This window comes from Nelumbo lutea, chromosome 8, assembly GCF_056320005.1.
Source record: "Nelumbo lutea isolate HS-2025 chromosome 8, American lotus-T2T, whole genome shotgun sequence".
Lineage (NCBI taxonomy): Eukaryota > Viridiplantae > Streptophyta > Magnoliopsida > Proteales > Nelumbonaceae > Nelumbo > Nelumbo lutea.
The window spans coordinates 30,643,809-30,649,441 of record NC_142691.1 but is presented as its reverse complement, the minus strand read 5'-3'; positions in this window follow the sequence as shown (position 1 = coordinate 30,649,441).

Below are 5,633 nucleotides of genomic sequence, written 5' to 3'. Positions count from 1 at the left end.
GCACGTATGACAAAAGGAGGTATAACTAGGGCGGACCCAACCCGAGCTCGACCCGGTCCAACCACAGTTTTTGCATATATAGCGCTTGAGTTTTTGGGCTTTGAGTTGGGGAAAAAAAAAAATCATCCCAAACTAAATTCCGGTTGGACTTGGATTGAGACTTGAGACTTTAGGTAGCCTGAGCCTCGATCCGAGTATACCCAACATTTGACGGTATACATATATCAAAAAGTGTAAATCGGGCATCATTGTAAGCCGGCCTGGCACAACGGACTATGGGCCATGCCAAGCACAGCACAATCGTATGGGCCCTCAGGCTTAGGGTTTTAGGTTTATGGCCCAGTATATATATATATATATATATATATAATATAATAATTATATAATAACAATAATTATTATACATACAATTATTATATACAAGAATTAAATAATATATCATATATATAAACAATTATATATATTAAAATTTATATAAAATAAAATTTTAAGATCTTTTAGAATTTTGTTTATTTTTTAATTTATGTTATTTTTTTAATTTTTAAAAATATATGGCTTGGCCCGGTCCGTAGCCCGGCCTGACCCAAGACTCAACTTGTGGACCAGCTTGCCCATGGCACAACACGAATCCACCTGGGCTCGAGTTGTGGGCTGTGTTGGGTCGATCCTCCAAAGTATCTTAGGGAAGGGAAGCATGACACATCACATCTCGCACCTTGCACGGGCCGCATACAAGTCGTGCCATTCCAATCTAGCATGGCCTAATTTACACATCTATACATATCTAAATATTATCAATCTATTCTATGTTCAATCCGAACTTAAGCACAACTTAAGATGTCTTGAGTTAAGTTTAATTTTGAGCTTGGTTTGCTAAATTCAGGTTAGACCTTGAGTTGGGCCAAGCCCAAGCTTGAGGTTTGAAATGGACCCTCAATTTGACCCAACCCACCTCAGTTGCACCCCTAGAAGGAGCATTATGGCATTCCTAATTGTATTACTTTTTATCTTTTATTAAATTATTTAAATTTTACAAATATTTTATTTAGAGTTCTTGAAAACAAATAAAAATGTATGAGTTGGGGTAAAGTGAAGATTATCCTATTTTCTCATTAATTTTTTAACTTTTATTTCTAATGATCTAAATTGAATGTAGTATTTTATCTAAATTTCATTTAATAAATAACACCATCATTTTATCAAATAATTATAAAATTTCTTTCTTATTAATTGATTTTTTTATTTTAAAATGTTATCAATTAATTTTGCATTTTAGAATTTTTGAAATTTTATTATCTTTTATGGATTACTTTTAAAATTTAATTAAATGGTTTTAAAATAATTGTTGTTAATCAATTAAAATTTTAATTTTCAAAAATTCTAAAGTGTAATTTCAATTAAAGTTACAATTAATTAATATCACTTTTATAATACATACAGTTAATTAATTAAGTACTGATATTATAAATATTGTTTGTTTGAATGTATGTGTATTTATTTTGTTATTTATATGTAGCTTTTATTTAATAAATAAATAAGTATGTTGTGCAATGTTGTTAATATTAATTAAATAACCATTTTAATTATGCATAAATAAATATATAATTAATGTTATAGTATAGTGAAAATCTATAATGCCTGAAAGACAAGGTATTGGAAGAGTTTTGAGCAATCAAAACCCACCTGTGAAATTTGATAAATTTCACCTGATTGAGTAACATGTTTATGATGATGGTTGGCAAAAAAATTTTGGATATCATGTCTTTCTAGTATTATAGTCGAACCTATAATGTATTATCAAATTTGAATGCTAATATAACTTATTTATTTATATTAATTGTTATTCTCTATTTCCTTCATTGTTTCTCCATTATTTCTCTTGTATATGAAGCATGATACATGGATTGGTCTAAACTTAGAAATTGACCATTGATGTCCATAAATCCGTTAAGGGCATTATAGGTATTGTATAGTGGTGAAGGTGCCAGCTAGTTTGCTAGTTGTAGTGAGGACTCAAGGTTGAATGTCAGTCATTGTCACCCTATGTTGGGGGTTGGGGGCTTGAGACAGGCCTTAACACAAAACCTAGGCATAAGCTTTAGAATATCTTGGTTGGGTTGAAATGGACACCCCTAAGCAAAGTGTGTTTGGTATATTATTCATTTTTTAAAGAATTAAAAATCAAAATAAAAGAAAAAATAGATAATGAATTTTAATCAATTTAATGGAGTAATTAAGAGGATAGGGATTTAGTAGAGTGAGTTATTGAATGAGAGAAAGTTAATGACATGATTAATGAAGAGAAATAACTAAAGGGGTTAATGAGAAAAAGAAGAGAGAAAGATAGAGAGTAAATATTGGTGAATTAATGAGAAGAGATAAAAGTCTTAAAGATGATTGACTACTTAAGTTATTTTATTCAATTTTAAAAATAAAAAAATTCAAAAGTAAAACACAAAATAGAAAAGGGGTGTGGGGTGGGGTGGGGGGGGAAGGAGAGGCATGCTAACATGGCATGACTTTTTTTAACAGATATATAGACTAGCGAAGGAGACCTGTGCTGAGTACAAAAAAGAAAACTGAGGACTACTAGATCATCTATTTATAATTAATCAAATTATGTAATATATGATATATTTTTTAGATTAATCATTATATTACTGTGACAATATGTTCAAATGATATTGTTGTCGTTAGAAACTAGCAATAGATAAAAATGGAGGAAATGAGAATGTACGAATTGAGTTGTTTCTGTAGAGGCCTACAACAAAATCAAAGATCCCCAAGGTGTGTCCCTGGTGTAGAAACCTCGGATGCTTAAGTCAGTCAATAAGTGGGTAATGTGGCTAAATCTACGAGAAGGCTAAGGACAAGGTGTAGAGCAAAAGGAGGGTTGGAGTGTGCATACCTTATCCAAGGTGCGTCTTAGTTACTTATAGAAGAGGTAGGTGTGCAAGTCGGGTTGGCCCAACTTAACAGTTTATACTGTTTTGGGTTCGGGTTTTGAGTTGGGCCTATTGAAATTTTGACAAAATCCCAACCCTAACCCGGAAAAGGTTGCACCCCTAAAAAGAGGTACACCATGTCCATTGAAGAGTTCTAGTCCCATTAGGAGATGGCTTTCCAAACTGGCCCAAGGAACCCATGCATAAGGGTGCCCTTGTTCAATCTTAATGTCACCTGGTTAGCTCTGGTTGGCAATCAAATTTGGCCCCATTATATATTTTTATACAATTTGTCTACTTCATATTCAAATATGAGAAAGATGTAAGAAATTAAATTGAAAATGCAATGGTCTTGTCTTAAATTATTGAACCAAGGAAACACGGTATTCTCTTTCACTATAACTCAATCTGAATTTAAGAGAAAACATGTCATAACGATGAGTTTGACTATGATATGAAAAAGATATGGTATCCAAAAAGCAACTGACCAATAAATTGGAATCATAAACATGGTAGCGAATAAGGTGTTATTTATAAAAATTTATGGGTGGGTTTTGATTCGCCAAAATTTTTTCCATACTATATCTTTTCTGTATCATAGATTTTCCCCATAAAGATAGGTCAATTTAAAAATGAGGCAAATGGTGAATCCTTCTACACTCTGTTACTTAAAAGCCCACACTGCTGTTATACAAACTTATTGGGAAAAATCCACCATGAGTAGACCTATTCATGGGTCGGGCTTTCATTTTGCATTAACAGATTTTTTTAAGGTCCGAACCTGAGCCCGACCTGACCATCGGGCCTACAACTTGGGCCCGAGCCAGGCCCTCATAAAAGCTCGAAGTATACAACTCATGTTGCTGCTGAATAGAAGGAGAGAGAGAGAGAGAGAGAAAGAGAGATAAAGAAAAAAATAAAAAAGTGTATATATTAAATTATTAATATATATATTATAATAAATATTATATATTTTATATTATATAAATGAATCGAGCCGAGCCGTCAGGCTACCCAGCCCATGAATAGGTCTAACCATGAGAATGCATTTTTTCTCCATATCACTTGGTTGATGAAAATCCAATAGCTTCCACTAAAAGAAACTATCCAAATTGGGTGAACTCAAGGGGAAACAAACAAATTTTAATTCCTTGGTTTGGCCTTGAATATTCAGACTTTTACCAAGATGTCTTTTCTTAATGCATTTGCTCATTGGAATATGAACAAAACTGTAGCACCCCCAAACTACAAGTAATACATTGTAAATATGTAATCCCAAGTTACAAGAATTTAACATCAGCACAAACATCTAATTAGTACAGAGTAACGAAATTATTTATTGGCAAAACCTATAATTGAAAAAAAAAGAAGGCATTTAATTGTGATAAACTCACGATTTCGTCTTTTACAAAAACAAAATTATGAAAAACTTAAAAACAAAGAGCCACAAATCACTATTTCCTTACAGTTACAACATCTTTTGCTCTTGTGCTAGTGAGAAGATCAAAAGGACAAATAGTTTGCTTTAATTACATGTTGGCTTTTGTTTGGATGCGAAATGGCATCTTTAGTGATGAGCCATGTTAAAGAAGAAAGCTAATTTTGTGTGTGTGAGAGAGAGATTTATAAAAATTAAGGGTCTACTTGGTTTACAGTCAGAATCAGAATCCATTGGAATTGAAATCGGAATGGAAATGGGAGTCAGCAGGAATGAGATTTCATTCCTAAGGGAGGGGTAGGGAATAACCATTCCCTCAAATGGGGAATGCAATTCCAGTAGGAGTGAAGATCGGAATCCAATTCTGTCCAACCAAATAATTGAAATCGGAATAGCCCATTCTGATTCCGATTCTAGACCCCTATTCTCACAAACCAAACGGGGCCTAAAAGTGAAGGAAGGATTTTACAACTGATGTATCAAATTATGAAAATGGCCCTAAAAGGATGAAGTATACAACCAAAATAAGGTAGCTCAGTTACAAACATACAATAGCTTTGCAAGTTAGTTTTTCTTGTAATTCTTGCCCTCATCAAAAGTCGTAAGCCCACCATTTTCACCATAGAAACCACAATGCACCATATCTGAACCACTCAATATGCTCAATAACCAATAAAACAAACCAGAAATATTAAACAATTTTCAAATAGGACAAAATCACTATAAATCAAATTAAAACTAGTCTAGAAGCACATAACATCAAAATCAGGTTTTAAGCCACCATAAAATTAGCGGGACTAGATCTCGTAAGCACAACATAGGAAGCACGTTCAGTGAACACTTTATAAATACTTTGACAACCATTAAAGATTGTCTTTAGTCTTTTCTAAGGGTAGGTTAGGGGTATTTCAAGGGACAAGTGTTAAAAAAATTTGAAAGTACTCATTTAACGTGCTTACAATGATATACCTACCTAATTCAGACTTAATAAAGTACTCTAAGAAAATCATAATACATCTTGACTCACAATGATAATGGCCATATATTAATTTTAAATTCACTTGAAGGCACGAATTAAGACCTTATAACTTTGTTCCCTTTCCTGAAAAGTTTGGCTTCTTGTGAATAAATTAAATCTTCTAGCCTTGGCCCTCGGTGAGCCTCTCTAATAGAATAGTGTTACCTCCTAAATAAGACATGTCACATAACTCCAAATCAAACTCGTATTCATTTCCTCTCATCATAAGTGA